This window comes from Diorhabda carinulata, chromosome 2 (genome assembly GCF_026250575.1).
Source record: "Diorhabda carinulata isolate Delta chromosome 2, icDioCari1.1, whole genome shotgun sequence".
Classification (NCBI taxonomy): Eukaryota; Metazoa; Arthropoda; class Insecta; order Coleoptera; family Chrysomelidae; genus Diorhabda; species Diorhabda carinulata.
This window is the reverse complement of record NC_079461.1, coordinates 36,933,721-36,955,316: the sequence shown is the minus strand read 5'-3', so window position 1 is coordinate 36,955,316 and position 21,596 is coordinate 36,933,721.

The following is a 21,596-nucleotide window of genomic DNA, read 5'->3' as shown; positions in this document are numbered from 1 at the left end:
AGTATCTCAATCAAAATTCACTTGCCGGAAACCGGATACTTTAATCAAATTAGTTTCAAAGTACGCACACACATAATAATATCGTTTTATGTAGTAACTCCGGGAGTTAGAGCGAACATAAACCAAACTTTTATGAAAAATATTCACGTCCGTACTGAGAAAATCTATACGACAACCAAACCAACAAGAGTCGTTCATTTACAAAAGAAGTAATAAAGAGACACGGGAATGAAATATTTTATTGCAACAAGGAACATTTAAAAAGTCACCCGAAAGCGAAAAGACAACATAAAAGAGAGTCATCATTATTTTACACCTCTCCGAAAGTGTTCTTCACATAAATATGAAAATAACCTGACGCTTTATACTCTCCATAAAATTCTACTTTGTGTTGAATAATCTTCAAATTGCCTCGGAGCACATTTCATGATGAAATATGGCTTGGCGGAAAGTTGGAGAACCTCGAGAAAAGCGAGCTTTCCTTGCTTTCTTGTCGCGGTCAACTTTTGTAGGCGACGAGTCTCGGATCGCATTAGCAAAAGCGAAATATACGTGAAAACAAAGAAATAGAAAATTGTTCGGAAAGTTATTTTTGGAAATTGAATTGTGTTATATTCAATACTAAGTTGAATAAGTTAAATTTGCCTCATTCAGTCTTGAAGAAAGCTCAGAACGAAACTCTCCATTACCATCAAAATTAAGATGTTTACCACAATAATAAAAAATCTTCTATCAAATTTTCTAGCGAAAATATTATTTCGACAGCAATTTAAATAAATACGGATAATAAATAAATAAACAATTTTTGTTTCTGAATTTGGCAACGTCTCATCCGTCTCCAAGTGATTTTTCTCCTTCACTCGTCTAATCGCTTCCCTTATTTTATCTCCGTTTCTGGTGTTGATATTATCGTTTTATCTTTATTTTAAAAATAAAATGTTCTCCTATTTCAACGATCATAATTTTCCTCATATTGATATTAATATCAAATATTTTTAGAACCCGGTCTACGACAGAACGATTATGGTGTTTATACAGAGATACTTCTACATAATGATAAAAATTTACGACCAACTCCGGAAAAAAATCAATTAACCGAGAATTCCATTGAGGGTTATTTAAGAATGCGGTCCCATCCTCACTATTTATACGTTGGCAGGCAGCCACACCATCTATATATCCATGAATGAGCAGTAGCCGGTTGTATGTTCAGCGACCAGACAAAATATTGACCAGTTTTACCTATAAACGAGTTTTTAAAACCAGCGTGAAATTATCTGATTTATACGAAACGGTAATTTGTTTACAGTCATTGTCTAGATATTGTCTCGTAAATCACAATTTTTATTCCAAACGTTAAAGATGCTTTTTTCTTATCTCTACTATTTGGTGTCTTTATTAGCTTCAGCTCGTTAAAACGTAGATTTCATTAAACAGATTCTAATAATGAATAATTTGGAATGGACATATTTCTCTATTTTCGTATTATAGTCTATTTCAAAAAGGTATGGAGTAATAAACTGGGTAATTCCGTCCAGTTCGGCTCAATTTCGGTGTAGGTCTTTGAATAGTATTGTTTGTAATATTAAAATTTCAAGTAATTGCGTAAGATTATTAGGAAAAATATGTTTTCTGGCCTTAAGTGTCAATATCGAAATATTGTGTAGGGATTACTTGGGTCAGGGATGGGGAAACTACGTCCCGCGAGCCGTCTCCTGCCCGCAAAGCGTTGAAATCCGGCCCGCGAACATCAAACAAAAATCAAGTACAGCTTTCTTATTATCAGAAATAACATTATCTTCAATTGGCAGTAATGGCAGTGCGCGTCGCACATAAAAAAACATGTGCGAGCGCGAAAACCGAAAATGAAGCTCGAGTAGGTGCGACTGTCGTCGAACGCGCTACTCATTTGAAGCAACTATCACAATGGAGCCGGCTTATGATGAAGTCATGCAGAAACAAAAACAGTTCGACATGTCACATGTTCACGCAAAGACCAACGCTCCTCAACCTTTTACTTCGCAACTAACTTGAGTTCAATTAATTGCAATTGTAGAAAGGTTATTTTTTAATATTGCACAATAAATTAGTGTTTCAGAAAAATTAAAACAATATTTCTATTTTAGTAAATAATGTAATGCTACTTGGCCCCCAATTATATTTCGTTTAACCCCTGCCTAATTCTAGCCCTATTTCAAATTCGGCTTTACGAGTATCCTACCAGCACGCCTTTGGCACACTATTTTCAGTGTTTGTGAATGCATAACAATAGGCTGAACCTATAAATTGACCTTAACCCGGGTGGTACGTGATAAAAAGAACGAATTTTACAATGAAATCATTTCCAAACAGCTATAAAAGAGGCTTAAATATTCGTTGTGTTACTCTGTGATCCCTTTATATACCTAACGAAGTTTTATTACTCTGTACATTTCTGAAATAAACTATAATCATACTATTTTTCAATGTGTATTATTTGTTTTATTGTAAATTAGTTGATAACAATCTATAAACGTTTTATACTTTTGTACGTAATCGAATAAAGACGTTATCAGAGTCTTAACGTTTATAATATAAGTAAATTTCGATCTCCGATATCGTCTATAATAATCCAAACAATATCCATGAATAGCTATATTACCATATACGAAGAGAGAATTGTAAGTGGTCAGAAATAGGGATCATAAACTTCTAAAATGTGTTCTATCACATTTCGAGATAAGATCGGGATCCCCGGGTGGCTGGTGCAGTAACCATCTTGAACGTATGAATTGTTATTGCGTTTTCCTTCCTAAGGAACGGCAGACGTCTCATTCTAAACGTTTCGAAAGAGCCACACACATACACGATAAAGAAATATTCGAAATCGGTCCTAGCATATTGGACGATTCGATAATACATAGCGTCTCAAATAATTTGTAGCAACCATAAATCAGTATTTATTGAACAATTAACTTCAGATCAAACAAAATTTTGTTTAGAAATAGTGAGGAGACGTGAATAATAAAGTGTTTGTACTGGTATAATTATTACATTGCTGATTTAATTCATTAAATATACACGGTGTTACTAATATACCCTCACAGAAAAAATCAAAGATCCGGAGACCTAGCTGGCCAATCTGGTCCGCATCAATCTATCTAGTTCTGTCCAAAAATGGCCTTTAAATAAAGTCGTACAAAGATGAAAGAATCTCCATGATACTGAAACATTCCTCTAGAGAGTTACCATTCGAAATTACGGATATTTTTTATTATTTGTCACTCGACAACAGCTAAAAACAAGGTTTTCTCTCTTTCCTTACAATTTTCCAACGTTTTGGTCCTCCTTGTAGAATTCTTGTTTATACTTTAGTGAGAATTTCATACCTGGGACAGTCATAACTTTTTTGAGTTGGCATGTGAAGGTGCTGCTCGAAAATTATTGTCGTTTTCTTGCTAATATTAACCACCAACACCAACAACTCACAACTGCACATGATTAATTCATTGGGATTCACTGACAAACGTATAATCACTTTGTATAAAATATTGCTACGCTTCTATAAATAAAGCTCTTATTCATAAATATAAGAAAAAAAATTTTCAATTAAAACATTTTCCATCTCATGTTAAACGTGAATAATGAAGGGCATTGTCTATAAAACTGACTAGTGAACTTTTTCTCATACAAGAATATTTTTTGAAATGTTTTCATTCCATATGTAAATCTCTGAGTAATCAAACTTTTCGTCGATCCCTTACTCACGTTTTAAAAATAACAAAGACCATACTGTATATATTAAATTGTCATAATATATATATTTTTTATCGTTGAAGAGTATCTCTTTTTACCTGAAACAAGTACGAGATTAACCCCCGTCAAATTGAGCAGCTGATCCTTATGACTCATTCAAGTAACTCGTGCTCGAGTTGCGAACGTGAACAAAGCCCGAAATGACCAGTGGTCAATTTTGAAAGACGTCCCGCGGTCTAATGATCGATCTACTCTGGTACATCTGGTCAGCAATTGCGGTGGTATCAAAATGTGGGTTTGTCGTGTTAAGGGAGTGTTAGAGGTTTCAAACTATATAAATTATTGGATTTCAGACCTGCTCAACAGGCTCCATCTATAGAATTGGGATGTGTGTGTGCTTTATTCGAAATATTATACCTTTATGTTTTATATTTGAGGGTTTGTTTTTGCCGTCTATCAATCAACGATACGCGTGTTTAATATTATCATTCAATTTTTATCATTAGTTTAGAACCAGTTCTGTCACATTATAGCAACGAAGTAATTTCTAGAATTTTATTATAGAGATTTGTTGTGATTCAAAGGGTGTAAAACCATGAAAAAACATTTTGTACCCAATTAATATGAATGACATTAATTTCGAAACAGTTGAAACTGAAATATTACTTACTTCGTTCGTAGTTAAATTCGATTTAAATAACAAGAAGTTCTTCGTCATATGACACATGAATAAAATGTGTTTATTCCATAGCTATGCGTGTCGGTGTCAACTTCCCCAGAAGTCCCTGGTGTTAATAAACTGATCGGATTTCTGTATAAGCCGTTGCCATAAATTATGGAGGCTTTAAGTGGTGACCATTGTAAATGGAATTATTTCGCTTGTTTCTACCTTTCCTAAGTGAATGTTAAATTGAATTATTGGAATAAATAGTTTCGTTTACACTACGTGGGAGACATTTTCTCTATTGGAGACGCGCTAAATATATATACAGAGTGAGTTACAGTAAAAAGTATTCGTTAGATTCAGATTTGTTTCAATATTTTTACTAAAAATTTAAGTAATTTAAAATGCAACATCTTTTAAAACGCAACGTTTATAGTTTTCTATCACACGAAAAGAAATTGAATATTGTAGACCGAATGAGGGTAAATAACTCCATCACTTGATATCTATTAGAGCACTTGAAAAAATTTTGTTAATCGGTGCTAATAAAGAAAAAAGGGGTAATTTTATATTTTCGCAGTCCCCTCGTTTTTTGGCTACAGAAAATCGAAAAATCATCCGATTTCGATTAATTTTTTTGAAAATCTTCGTTTTTACGACGAATTTATGTGAAAAAATATAGGAAATATCTAACTAGAAGATTTTATATGGTTTTCTGACTTTAAATTCTCTTTCACAATCGCCCTTAGAAAGATACCTACCAAAATTAACTTTTAATATTGTACACTCGATTACAATGAGTCATTCTAAGAATGTTTTCGTTCATATAGTTTTAATGATTAATTAATAAAAAAGGTACTATGTGAGAAAAGGTCAATTTCATAAGGAATTGTCAATATTTTTGATTGTAAAAACCTGATAAATCAACATTTTTGTATATTTTTTTTTTAATTCGTTTGTTTTTTTATGTAGATTATGAAAAAAATATATAAAAACTTCATTTGATTAATTGGAAAAGAGTTATCAACAATTATTGGTGAATGAGTGCATTTTCATAAAAATTTAAAGTCCTGAAACGAATACAAGTTTTCATTTTTTTTATTCCCATATTTTTTTTTCGAAAATTCGCCGTAAAAAGGAATATTTTAGAAAAAAATTCATCGAAATCGTGTGATTTTTCGATTTTCTAGAGCCAAAAAACGACCGCGAACGTATAAAATTACCAAAAAATGAAATATTGTTAGGACTGACGCAGTCAGTAACGATTAAATGTCAAATTAATTTAGATACAACATTATTTAAAAGAAAAGTGGCCGACTACTGCGGATTGGGTGCTCAAAGGGAGACGTATTTTAATTTCAATTTTAGTAAAAAATAACGAAAAATTTTGCTTCCAAAAGATATTTTTTAGGATAATCAAGTTTTCGTTGATGATCCTGAATTTTCAAATAAGTCCCAAAAATGTATTTTCCCTGGTCTATAAAATCAACTTTATAACACGTTGTCATATTTCTTAATAATACTGCTGAGAGTCCCGCGAAGAAAAACGTGTTTTTCTCGCTAGTTGGGATTATTCTTCGTGTCAAAATGTTTGAATAAATTTCAATAACTTTTAACTTGATAGTAATTGTTTGAAAAAGTGGAATCATTTAATTTTATTAGTATAGCCGCAGGGAGCAATAGGCCACCTGTAGAGACACATTACATGTGTTGCATTAACGCAGATATTGAAGGAATTACCTATACAGCCTGTTTTATAATTGAACACAAACAAACAAATATCGACTGTAAATATCGATAACGATGTCTAATGGGATTCATCTTCTTGACGTCACCTCTATCATACGAATAAATTAAATTATGTAAAAACTTATTTATTTAGAATTTCCATAATTTATTTATTGATGTAGACACCTCCAATTTTAGGTAAATGTGGTAGCAAATAAAATATTCATATGCACATATCTAGCAATATATTGAAAGTTTTGGTTATTGTTAAGTCTCAGTAAGTTTAAACTATAAATGGATCATATCTTGAAAACGATTTTTCATATATTAAAATATTTTTGAAGTAGCCGAAATATTTATTAAAACAATCACAGAACCGTTACCTCCAATCTAAATGGATCGGATTGTGATATCCAGAATGTCTTTTAGTACCGTTTATTGTAGTAATGTAAGTAGTAAAGTATTTTCCAAGCCCGTATATGTATTTAGGCTTAAAAAACGAGTACTTCCAACATTAGAAAAGTGCCACTTAATGTCTGTCGGATTATATAATTTAGAGGCACGGTGTGAGAAGACAGGCGTACGCCCATCAAGTCCATTCTTTTTCGAATCATCTGCCTGAAGTGCCTTTTGTGTTTTGTCATTGTCCTGTTTATATAAACTGGTATATCTTGTTCGGATGACTGTGGTTTCTGTGTAGATTTATTGACTTCTATTGTAATTGATACCGACCATTAACTCTCTTGACCATTCAATGAGAAGAATTATCTCGATTTTTCAGTTAATAGATCAGTTGTTGGTATTTCAAACACGAAAACATTTAAAGATGAATGAATCAGTGGGCGTAAAAGTATATAATTCAAACTTTAAACTCTTTAACTCTTTCATAGTCTGAGGCAGCCAGCGTTTGCTTATACTACATATTTCGATTATACCTCATACGTCGATTAGTATCTCTATATTTCTGCATTTGGCAATGATGCAATATATATCATCGATATGTAAAATTGCAAATTAACCACCTCTTGATAAATTCCAAATTTCATACATAACCTAACAAAGACATAATTCAACTTTGCGTGTGGTCATTAACCATGATACAAATCGGGATTATGATAATGAGCGCATATATTTCATCGTATTATCAATTTGTTATTGCCACACCAGCATCCGTGTTGAATTAATAGGGGTGGTCCATTGGGATAGATGTAGCCGTTACTAATAAGAATAATGCTGAACACGCGACATCTAATGGCGAAGGCGGACAATCAGTATAAAACATACACGTGACTAGGACGTCACTCGTCAATGAAGGTACTTTTTTTAGGCCAGTTCAAAACGTCGATATTTTTCAATTAAATTCAGCGAAATCGTTTTTTTTTGGTTGTTGATAACTTTACATATTTGAATTTCTTTTCTTTAATAACTATTGAGAAAGTTTAATGGCTTGTAAGATGTGTCTCAAAAGTTCAAGATATGGATGGGGACAAACAAATGAAAATAATACCATATCTCTTTTCCTTATGACTTGATAGAAATTTTCATTTTCAATTCACTTTTAATACTCCAATAGTATCTATCTAATGTGAACAGATTCGAAAAGATCTAGTATCAAATCGAAGAATTCTTATTTTCGTAAATAACAGCACTTATCTTCTTTCTAGTCTGTGTTACTTTGAGCGGAGCCATCGACGATAGGAGGGTTCAATTCGTTCGGATTTCTTGATTCGGTAATCTTCACCTTCACCAAAAACTATTGTGAGATATATTTCGACAACATACTTAATTATTTTTGTCGATACGCAACGAACTGGTCTATAATCAGCCACGTGGCGGTATATCACTCCCAACGCCTTTTTTCCAACATTCGGGTATAGTTTTATCTCTTCATGCTAAAGTGGATTTGTTACATAATCGATACGGTCATGAACGACGTTTGACACCCTTCCTTGACTAATTTGGATTTTATTACACATTTTTATCTGAGAAATTCACTGAATAATAACTATTCCACATATACTATTTTCGAATCAAATATAGATGATCATAAATATCAAACAATCTATAATGTTTTCCATTTTAAATTTTTTAGCGAAGTTTAGATGAAGTTTGATTGTTGATTGACCAGGCGTCCTTTAGAACAGCGGTGTCATATCAGTTTCTAATTTAATCCAAATTCTAGTGGCCTAGTTGAATTTTATGGCATATTATGATTACTTATTGAAACGATGAATTACAATTCTAAAAACAATATAAAAACAAAATGGTTGTATTCTATCCAAGATCTAAACGAACCATTTTGTGAATTAACAATCTTTATTTATTTAAATAAAAATTCAACATCTATAGACTTGTAAATGTCAATTATAACCACTATAGTCCCAATTAACTTGACAGCCCAATTGATTTTTTATGTTCGTTCCTAAGACCTGGATATTTTCCCGTAAAAAGAATTTTCTCAAGCAGGCGATTTCATAAGTGAAATAAATAAAAAAATTGATGAAATTTGATTGTCGAATAACATATAATCTTTTTGAATTCTGAAATCTGAATTGATAGGATTTCCACTTTAATCCGTAAAACTGCCAATTATTTACATACAATACTGAAAATAAAGTTAAATGTGGGATCTTTGAAGGTTATAATTTTGGTGTTCATACGAATGCAGGAAAGAGTTGTATTAGGTAAAATTTAGACGCGTTATTTATACATTTAACTATACTATATAGTTTATAAAAATTGCCAGGATATAAAATTATATATTTTCCGATAGGTATGTAGATGATTGCATTATTGCCGTACCAGATAGAAGAATCAAATAGAAAATATGAATAAAAAACTTCAATTTACAATCGAAATAGAAGAAAATAATAAAATCAATTTTCTTGATGTCACATTATATAAAATTAACAATAACATAAAAACAAAATGGTATACGAAACCAACTTGGTCCTCGAGATATTTAAACTTCAATGTCACAAAAAAGATCAGTGATAATAAGTTTGGCTGATAGATCTATCCAACTTTAAGATCCTGAATTTAGATGCTTAGCTATTCAAAATGCATTGAAAGAAAAGGATAAACAGACACTACAATCAATTAAAAAACAAAACAGAAACAAAACATAAAAATATTTTTCCTTAGCATATGTACAAGGACTTTCCTAGTAACTATCAATTTATTTGAATAAATATGATATTAGTATTATTCATGAAAGACATAATACGTTATCCAAATATTTCACTAAATTAAAATCTAAAGCGCCAAAAAACAAAAGAAATAATATTATATATCAAGTGCCTTGTACTAATTGTGACGCTATCTGCATAGGACAGACATCTCAGTATTTAGAAAATAGACTAAGAGGTCATCAATACGATAAAAAAATAGAACTGCATTAACGAACCATGAAATATCAAAAAAAAAAACATAAATTCAATTATAAAGATTCAAAAATTCTTGAAACGAAGTCATAAAAACGAAAAACTAATAAATGATAAAAAGACCTGAATAAATTAAGTAAAATTTATAGCTCTGTTTTGTGAATTCTACTAAAACAACAAATAGTTGGATTGATTAAGTACTGCTACATATTTGAGATGTAAGGAAAATTAATTTTTTCTTATTAGAACCTTTTTGATTTTATCCTTATTCCGATATTCAGGATATTAAATATAGATATTAGTATGTGTTAGATAGTGCCCCTATATGTTCAGGCTATTTTGTCTGTGTTCAGTTGTTGTGCAATTTTGACAATTAATTAAAAAAAAATAAAGTTGACGTCTTCGTGTCGTCAGAAATCAGCCAGCGTTAATTATATTTTCGATGGCCGAAAATATGTTTTTAAAAATTCATTTAACTCAAAATTACAATTTACTTCACAAGCGAATTAACTCTAATTTATTGAATGAACTATATATTCAAGAACGATACATATATTCATTAAAAAGTTTTTTCATAGTTATTTATTTTATATTTCACAATTTTTCATATATATAATAAAATAATTGCTGACAAACTGTTTACGATATTTAATCCTATTGCGTTTTATTTAAATAATCTTCTGGAATTTTCTCCATGTAACTCGTTTTATTTTTTTATTTAAGTTTATTTATAAGCAAATTTTCAGTGTCAATATCATATTTTGATAAAGTCGAAACGAAAAATTATTAAAAAAAACTAATTTTAAAACAGAAGAGACCTAAAATCAAAAACATTTAGATACGTTAATAAACATATATAAATATATATAAGAAACTTATCCCGGTAATTCAATTATTTTTGATATATATTCCGTTTCAATTATCAATATTGGCGGAAAGCCCTTTAACGTTTGTTCTAAAACCATGTAAGCGCTGTCTCTAGTGAAATCTAGGAGAGCAGTATATTGTAAGTAGTTTCTTGAAAATCGAAACATCAGAAGGGAATGACTAGTAACTGTAGCATCATTCATTCTTATCAATGTCAGTACTAAGCAGATTATGTTCTAGTGACGCGTGAAACCGACTCTAATCCTCACTGACGAACGTTACTTACGAGGCCAATCAAACACCACACGTGGCGTAACGGTTGATCTTTCTCGTCTTTCCAATTCCCGGAGTCTATTTTAGAATTTCCGAGAGATTTTATCAATGGCGGAAAATAATTGTAATGTACGCGCAGATTTTTTAAACTCTGGTATAATAATTTCAGATAAATTTTCCGTTTTCAAAATATGTTAAACTATAGAGCATCTGGCCAGATTTACAGTTTATACTAAACCTTATTATTACTGACTTATCATTCGAGCATGAACAGAACCGCAAGCAACTTGTGAATGTGTCCTTTTGTAATCTTTTGGCAATCAGTCACTGAGTTATGACAGCTCTCGGTTTTGGTCTTTAGTGAAAAGAGATTGTGTAATATAGGCCTCGTTGACTTGACATTAGATGTGTATACCTATTTATGTCGCTTTTGCAAAATATATTGATGGATAGGATATAAAAATCACTTCCATACACGTACGTTGAAAATTTTAAAATATAATAGCTCCATTGAAAAAACAGAAATATTCGTCACAAGCAGAAGTTAATTCTAATATCGTATTCATCTTTGTTTAGTCTACGTTTTTTCTTCGAAAAAAATCTATTTTTCTTTTTATATCTTAAAATATGTTTCCTATTTTCGTTTACACGTTATTTTCGTCGCCATTTTGTTTTTGTTACTTTTTTTCTATCTCTACTGATTACATTTTTATCTTCAATGTTACTTTCTATATCTAGAAGTTATTCTTCAGGTTTTATATTTCACGTTTCATTGTAGTAATGAATTTTTTTCTTCATTATCATCACTTTTACTAGTTTTAACGGTTTTAGTCCGTCATTTTTTGTAGCTTTTCCTCGATCAATTATTTTGCTATACCATACGTTAATTATTCAAATATCTAAATGTCGACAGTGTTGAAAAAATAAAATTTCGAATTCAATTTTCTACCGTTTTATAGTTCAATACACGCCTCTGTCGGCATAAACAATCTGGGGTATGTCAAATCAACCGACAGTCGGATGTTTTGTTAAAGAGATCAACAAAAAGTGTCATCTTTTGACATGCGTTAAACTGTTTGTGGATTTCCGAGTTATCGAATATATCGGTTGAATGAAAAGGGTTTTGAGCGGTCTGTTTGTCATTATATAACGTCGGATTCGGGTTGTTAAATACTGTAATGTTGATGTGAATTACATGAATTTGAATAGGTTTCTATCTTATTGTTAAACACGCTAGACATTGAAAGGAAGTCCACGAGTAATTTTTTCTCTACTAACAAAACTTTCACCGGTTTAAACGTAATTGGTTTTTGATGTTATGCACATACACACTTTCCACATAGATTATCATATACAGAAAGATACGAAAATATGAAAACGCTCTACTGGCATGATTTACGAGGTTATTCCTAATCTTACAAAAATTCGATTAATATAAGTATATATAGTCCTTTTTTGAAAATTCTGGAAGATAAACGATAAACGTATAATGTATGGATTACCGTAGAATCGCTAGTTAATATTAGAGGGGGTATTTGTATACTAAAGGAATGAACGTTTAATCCTATGATTGATGATAGCGAGTTAAAACTGCTATAAGACGATCCGATACGGTCCATTTAACCTGATGAGCCCCCGGTGACTGCTTCGTAACGTCGACCCAAACTTTACTCGGATTTGTAGAGAGCACAACTCAATGGAACAGAAAAAAAAATATATATATATATATATATATATATATATATATATCAAGTAATAAACTGTTGAACTGAAAAATCTAATTAGATGATGAATTTATGTAATTTGATTTTTAACGATTTAACCGAAAAAATGATTTATAAACTTATTTATTGTTTCAGGTTTATCGGAAATGGTTATTCATTCAATATTTTTGTCTTGCAAATTATTCCACGAAATATATAAATCGTGTAACGTCAAATACAACACCATCTTTCATTGATTCAGATCACCGGATCACTGTCAAACTTTCCATAAAACTGCAAAGACAATGTCGAGAAAATTATGACAAAACAGCATCGACTGCATGACGGGCAACCTGATTCAATTTGTTCACTAACCCCAAGATTTGTTTTCCTGGTTATAAATCAGATTGCGACAATACCGGCGATATCCATTATCGTTAGCCACGGTGTGTATTGGATGCGATTTCTAAACAGGGGTGAATTGAGATACCAGAAACATTAAAAAAATTTGATACTTTTTAGACGTATCGTATAATATTTATTTATATTTCTGAGCAATAGAAATATGCAGTTAACAAGACCTCGAAATAAAGCCATATCAATAAAAAAAATATATTTTCAAGACTATATATTTCAGTTAAAAAATTTTTCATAATTTTGATAAAAACTTTTTGGGGCGTCGCATATTTTTATATGACAGTTGAGTGAATCGATCGGGTTTGTTATGCGTGTGTTCCATACTTCAACAATTGATTGGGGTGGTCCAATACTGAGTTAACGTCATCGAAAAGTCTCCCCTAAATTCAATTGTTTTTATTGAGCCGGAACGTGTGCGCACGGATTGATCGTAATTGCATGTATTACAAGTCAAGTCGAAACATGCTGTACTTGCTAATACAATTATATTACATCGGAGCGGTATAAGGGAATTTCACTGCTAAATTTCACATTTTTCGTACTCATTCAGATATTCAAGATGTAAGGTATACCTCTAATATTAAAAAACATTGGTTTGTATATTTTCCACTAATTTTTTTAGATTTTATCCCTCTAAACTCATTGATGTTGAACATGAAGACCGATTGCGTCAAAATATATTTAATGATTATTGAAATTAAGGAATGTTTATTTTATCCTTGATTCATTTGTAAAACCATTTTAGAACTCACTGATAAGAGAGAGAGAAATGATTTATTGTCAAAAAATTGTTACAATTTGTAGACAAAACTTTGTAACAACTAAAAAACAAACTTAAAAATAACTAAATAAAGATACAAATGAAATAAAATTTCGATATACAAAAGAAATCCATAATGAGTAACAAAATTATAGGTAATAGTAATATAAGTCCATAGCAAAAATTAAACTAGTATGCAACATGCCCGAAGTTGTTTACAGAGTAGAAGTCACTTCCAAGTAAATATACCCTCAAATTATTGCGGAATGTGGGACATGATGATACTGATTTGATTTCGATTGACAAGTGATTGATAGGTAAAGTTGATAGGTAAAGCTCTTGCACCCCGTTCTTAATCTTTCTGAAATTGGAGAAGCGTGCTTACGAATTAGGCAAACGGATTCAAAGATAAATAAGGAAGGAAGTGTCAGAATTTTTAATGTTTTAAAGAAATCCCTGATTCAAAAAGGATATGAAACAAATAACGTACGCATCAATATGATTATAAGACACTTTTGACATTCAATTTTCCCCGCATATTACATCATCCCAATCAAAGAATATAACTGTTAAGTAATACGATTAAATATTTTTAATATTATTGAAAATTTTAAAGTAATAAAATATCTTATTGTCATATTAGTTTTCTTTTATCAATACAAAATCAAATAATTCTGATAGATGATAATGAAAAGACAACCAATCCATACAATATTCTTGTATATCAATAGAAAACTTTAAATAATAATTTTTTTTCCAAAAAACTAACATATTGTTGCTATCGTATATTTCTTTGACATCCTCCATATCTCACATATAGTTTACAGACACCATTTTGTGACAAAGTGTTTATGACTTCATTACCGAATATTCAACAAAATATACCAAAAGATAAAAGTGACTGTTGAGAGACGATTTTTCTTAGTTCCAAAACTTTTTTTTTGTTACAAGTGCGACGTTGAAAAATGTGTTCAACATCATTTGAGGCTGTTTGTTTTCGAAATAATTTTACTCTATTCAATTTATAGTCTTGTCAAACAGAAGAAATTTACGATAATTGAGTTGTTATTACAACTATTAATCGCGCAAGATGATTTATCCAACTAAAAACGGCGTAAATTAAGGGTAAAGAATATTTTGTTTAACACAAACATTTTCCAACTAGTGAAATAAACAGTCTAACCATGGTCGTAAAATAAAGAACTGATTGCAGTTTCAACGAGATTCTACTATATTTAAATTTTAAATAATTCAACTCCATCTAAATAACGAGTGATATTTTTGCTGCTATCTTTTTGGCAACACTGTTTTTGACAGTTCACGCGTCAATCGTGGCATGTGTCATTGTCAAACTTGTTCAGTTTGGTTTATAATTCAATCATGAATCGATTTACGAACGAACAACGCTTGCAAATTATTGAATTTTACCATCAAAATTCGTGCTCGGTTCGCGCACTTCTTCCAATTTATGGGCAGTTTGGTCGGGAACTACTCGGTAATTTTGGATGTAAAACCTCGTAAGATACGGCTGGTGCAAGAATTGAAGCCACACGATCTCCCACAACGTCAAGCATTTGGTGAATGGGCGCTAGCAAAGTTGGAGGGAGATCAACTTTTTTATCGAAAAATTTCAACAAGAGGGTGCCACATGCCACACGGCACTCGAAACAATCGCAAAATTGAGAGCCACCTTCGGCGAACAAATCATCTCACGTTTGGGGCCGCGTAGATCGTGTGATTTAATGCTTTTGGACTATTTCTTGTGAGCCATGTTGAGGCTAATGTCTACAGCAACGAAGCCAATATTGAAGCATTTATTCGAGAAATACCGGTCGATATGTTGGAGAGAGTGTGCCAAAATTGGACCTTGTGCATGGACTATCTAAAGCGGTGCCGCGGCCATTATTTGCATGAAATCATCTTCAAATCATTAAATCGTACTGATCGTTCTATCGATTCCAATAAAGATTTCATCAATTTTATTAAATTTTTTGTGTTTTTCTTCAAAATCACATCCTTTACATCTTAAAAAATCACTGATTTGAAGATAATTTAGAATTTTGTTTCATTACAATATTTTTGTCTCGAACTAATCATCTTTAATCCATCCTGATATTCATGTTATATCTCTATAATGCGCTGATGGAAACGTCTTCCTTCTATCCATATTTTCCAGTTACAAAACAAATATCTTCGTGGAATACAGAATTCAAATTTGGGAGTTCACTTTTTATTGATCATCACTTTTCAAATTGTGACTGATTATTCCGTTAATCAGACAAAATATGAAGTAAACTTTTTCTGGTAATCAGAATTAATTTAAATATATTTGATACCACCCTGTTTTCACAATAAACTACCCAGTCATACTCTAGCAGGGATACCAATTGTTTGTTTATCTTTAAGTGATTGTTAGTTAGTCACCGTTTGAATGTAGAAAAAGGCGTTAGGTTCTGCCCATTTCTTTCACGTTTTATTTAAATGAATTTTGGCCCCAACACCTCCGATTATATCAAGAATATTTTAAAAGCTCAATTTTCATAATCAGTGCGATATCATTGTAAAGTAAATCGTTTATTTTTTCATAAATTAATCATAAAACTATAGTATGCAGATGAATTAAAAACAAGTACAAACTATCTTTGATAATGAAAACTACTAAGAGTGTGATTATACTTATTAGAATGAGGATTTATACCAAATAACATGTAGCTTTCAACTATAAATCAGCGAACCAATTCAAGAGAACGGATTTGGCAAAAAGATGGTCCCAAAAAAGTAATCACCGTTATTTTGTACGTATCAATAAGAACAGATTATAAAAGTTACCTACTTAAAAAACCACCAGTAAAAACCAGTGATTAATTTCGTATCGGTCAATAGGGCCTTTTATTATTCATCCCCGGAGTGACAGAATTTACATAGGAAATAAAGCGATAGCTTTTCTGTTATGACAGGCAGGCATCAAGCTCAGTTAACGACACACAACCATAATAACCGCTATCAATTTACCACCGGATCGCAATGGTCCTATTAAAGTGATTAATACACTTGTTTTTACGCAGGACCTCAACAGGACTTCGTCATGCTGCGTTATGGGGAAATATTGTTTTTTTTTTTAATCTTTAAGAACGCTGATTATTCGTTTGTCAGATGGAATGAAAGACTATTTATTCATAATTTTCAGTATATTTCAATACTATCAATTATTGCTAAATAAGATCCTTATATTCATTACTGAACAGTTCAAAATAAAAAATGAGACTTTTCCTCAGTGAATATCATTATAAACCGGCAAGTATCTGAGCAGCACTGTTATATGTAAAGTTATTAATCTGAATATTTGATATTGCCCTTAATATATCGATAGATTCGGCGCCATCTCCTAACAATTCAAGAAGTGAAAGATGTCACAAAATCTATGACAATCTATGTTCGAATCCAGCTCATAGCTCTGTTGCCTATTTTGTTGGTTTGTGCTTTCCAGTATTGAATTTTGATGCAACCGACCGATTTGATGGTATTATCGAGTGTTTGATTTTTCATATTTTCTTAAAGAAGTTTTCATCTATTGGAAAGATAAATAAATATCAAGTCTTTCAATGGTTTCTAAAGAAATATATGTGTGAATTTTTACCGTATTATTAATTTTTTCACGAGAATTTAATAATGTGGGAAAATTCTTCCATCTACCGAACATTATCAATTTATCTTCTTCAAGCATACAATAGCAAAAACCACACGACATCTGTTTTCAAGCATTTTATAAAAAATAGCTTGTCTGGCAACAACCTAACTTTAATTCACTATCAAGATTCACCCTATTCCGTAAAGTACCTGAAACCGGGCGGCCCTTTAATATCATAGCAACACTCAAGTTGACAAATTGGCTGATTATAATTTTTAATCAGTCCCGACGTAATGCCCTAATCTCCTAATAAACACGCCTAAATATAAACATGGTTCTATGCTACCGTCTAGTAAATCTTCATCTGGATGCCTCAAGTATGAGTAAAAAAAGACAGGGAAGGATTTCATTTTCGTTATAAAATGTTGATGTTATTTTACAAATAACATAAAAATTTAATGTGGAAATGCTCTTTCTTTCAAATAGTTATTTCCTATCATTCACCAACTGAACCGTTGAGGTTTTAGCTAGGATCTAAAAATAATTATTCAAAAACAGCAAGAGAGGTAAGATCCGTTACAAAATGACCCATAACTTTGAAGTGATTCCCTTCAACTCTTTTTTTTTTGTTTTCCAGTCCTGAATTGCTTTCTCTCTATTCGTTTTTCCATCAACTCTGCGTAGTATCTTTTCCTTGGTTTTCCTTTAATCTTTTTTGCTGCTCTAAAAGCTGGAGTTCTCTTTATGTGACTCAGCCAATCCATTCTTTTGGATCTTGATATTTTACTTAGTTCTGCTTCTCCAAATTCCGTATTTCATTATTTGTAATTCTCAGCCGTAAATCTCCCTCCTTTTTACCGCCTAGTATCTTTCTAAGTATTTTTCTTTCCCATATATCTAACTTCTCTTCTTCTGCTTTATTAAGAATCAACGCTTCACATCCGTAAACCAAATAACTATAGAAAAAAATGTCGTATGGGGGTTTTTTGGAAAATTTTTGATCTAGAAAACAAGGCAAGGCAATAGATTAGTTTCGAAACCAAAATAGCGGAATTATTACAGAAATAAATCCAATTGCTTTTACATCATTTGATTTTTGATTTCATTTTATTTAGATACAATTTTAATTGTCGGTTGAGAACCTTCTCCTGACCTGTCTCTTATAGTTAAACAATTTTTATAGGTAATCTTCCAGCCAGACACAAATTAAGAAGGTTGCACTTTATCTCATTTGGCGTCTATTTCATAAATTTGTTTATACGTCGTGTCATTATGGTATTAATAAAGAACAACTTATTCTTGCGGGTTTTTTATTAAAAAAGCTTTTGAACTTTTGGGTTATTAAAAAATAACGATACAATTTAAAGGGAATCTCTTATATTAGTGAAGAGCTTTCCAAAACTCTTGATACAAATTAAATTTTATAACCGTTTTTTATACAAGAATCTTTTGAAATTTGTCGGTTTTCGGATATACAAGTTTTTTTATTTAAAACTAAGAGTACGTATTTTTTTCCTAAAGTGGAGGATTTTTATCTAGAATTTATTTTCATTTTTCAACGGCATGTTTTATAAAAATTTATTCATTTATTCGTAGCAAATGAAAACTTGTAAGTTAAAAATGGTTCAAATCACAATTCCCATAAAGCTAAAAATCAGTGAAATTGTTTAAAATACAATTGAACATAGAATTTGAATGTTCCCCATCATTTCCGTGTACGGTGTAAATTATATTCAAGTTCAAAGGTCGAAAAAATGAGTTTTTCCTAATTTTTAGCAAAACGGTGAGTTTTATCATAAAAATACCTTCGACAAAAATTGTAGATCATAAAATTATCTATAAAAAACGTATTAATACTTTTTTCCTACGAACCACTGTTTCTGAGATATAACGATTCAAAAAGTTGTAAAAATTTAATAGTTTCACCAATAACTTTTCTCACAACATTGAAATGAACCGAGACTTGTGAGTATTTGTAAGAAATTTCTGTTGATTGGTTGAAACTGTCATAAGTTCTTCAAATAAATTATCAATTGACGAAGATGTTGCTAAAGTTCGACGATGTTGCTCTGTAGCTTTGGTATTCCATATCTCAGAAACGGTGGCTCATAGAAAAAAAAGTGCGAATACGTTTTTTGTAGATAATTTTATGATCTGCAATTTTTGTATAGGGTATTTTCATGATAAAACTTACCGTTTCGATGAAAATCGCGAAAAACTCATTTTTTCTACTTTTGACCTTGAATAAAATTTTTTCGCATACACGGAAATGATGGGGAACATTCAAATTGTATTTCAAACAATTTTACCGATTTTCAGCTTGATGGGAATTTATGTAGCTTCACTCTTATTTTTTGATCTAATTTGACCGGACTATAGTGTTCTATGAAATGATTTAGAAAAGTTGGAAAAGCGTTAGACTCATTGAATCAAATGAGACTGTTTTAAATGAGAATGAGAATGAGGAATTATTGATCGATATGTAGCTGTGATGACCAATTCTTGGATTCACTATCTGAAATTATTTTTTCTATTTATAGCTATGAATCATGTCAATGAAAATGTGACTATAAACTAAGAATATAGAATAAATTAATTATTTTATGTAATCTATTGAATTAATACAATTCGTGGTCGTAACTGGTGATTTTGTACATCTGACAGATAATTGAACAAATTAATACATTTCAAAAACTATTATTTCAACTAAAAACCAATTAAAATTTCCATTTTTCTACTAAAATTGAGACATTAAAACCCGCCGATGCATGATATTTTCTAACCTAACTAATTAGAATGTTTTATGTAGGTACCCGTAGCTATATTCGATACAAATTAACGAATTTTTAGATATATAAAGACAGTTATGTGTCGATTTAGATAAAATTATTAAATAATAATGGAGTCGTTATAATTTTATTTGGACAGTTTTTATGGGAAGGCGTACAACTATTTAATTTTATGCTTACAATTATGGGTGTTTTAACGGATCATCTATTTACATTTAATCTAAAAATAGTTTAATCAATCAAACAAAAAGAAAGGAAAATACAGTATTTTACAGTAGCTGCAGTTTGGAGGAACCTATTTGAAGCCTAAGCAAAATTTATTATTGCTGATCGAATTTTGTGTCTAATCTATAATTGGCTACTTACCAAACAGTTCCTCCAGTTTCTTTTCAAGCCATTTTTACATAGAAATTGCTTAGTTAGTTAAACTTCATTTATAATTTATTAAATTAAATTAAATTAAATTAAATTAACAGATAAAAATGAAAATTAATTGTATATAAAAACTTATCGAGTGGCAATATTTTTTTATTTCGTATCTTTGACATGTTTTCTTGTAGTAAGCAACAATCTTTTTTTATAATTTTCTAAATTTATATTAGATTAAATATTTGTAAGGCGGCAACTTTACAAACAGACTACTGTACTGGTTAAACTATCTTTCTAAGGTGACAGATTCTGTTTATTCTGTTCCTTTGACATGCGATACCCGCCCTTCGTTTTGATACTGAAACAGCCATTTGGTCGAGATAACACCCTTAAACACATGTCGATTCTACTGTAATTATACCCATAAAAAAATCAAAGCAGCTACCAGTCGAATTTATAAATGTTATTAACTAAATATTTGGATTTTGAAAACCTGCAACTAATCAAAATATTTTGCGTTGTATATATTTTAATATATTCCGTCGTCTTCGTTTTTATCCATACAAAAGTATTTTGGTTTTAATAGTAAGAGACAAAGCTATTTAAAGTTAATAAACCCCAAATTGGTTGTCGTGCCAGTATGAAATACCCCCAGAGCGTTATATTAAATTGCAGTAAACATCGCCTTAAGTAGAAAATTAGAAAATAATGTCGGAAAAAGGGCGCCGCATCCCTTGGAGACACTCGCAAAGTATTTTAATAAGGGATTTTTTTGTCACGCGCTTAAGACTTTATAAGAAAACGAGGAGATTAGATCGGAAGCTTGGTGCACCTGATCCAGCAGACACCTATAATTTTCCTAAATTGGTGTTGGAGTTTATTTGCACGATGTCAGCGGCGTAGTTAGTAAGCAGTATTGTATATAATACTAATTTTATCCATCAATATTTGCCATATCATATTTTCTTTCATATTTGTAAATTCTATTTTACGTATACACTTTAGCAATTTCAAAATATTGTACCGGACCATTCGCTGAAACTCCCCATCCTCGACGACACGAATCGGACGAGAAGTATCAAGAAGATGAAAGCTTGAAATCTTTTTCTAATAATCATTTCCTTTGCGATGAAATTATATCTTGTTTTCTACGTCTATGGTAAAGTAGGCGACATATTGTAAGAGAATAAAGCCTCAATTAAGAAGGAAAAAATTCTTATGTCTGTTATTTATTAGAAAACACGAACGTCGCTTCTTAAGCACTCTTAACACGCACTGGT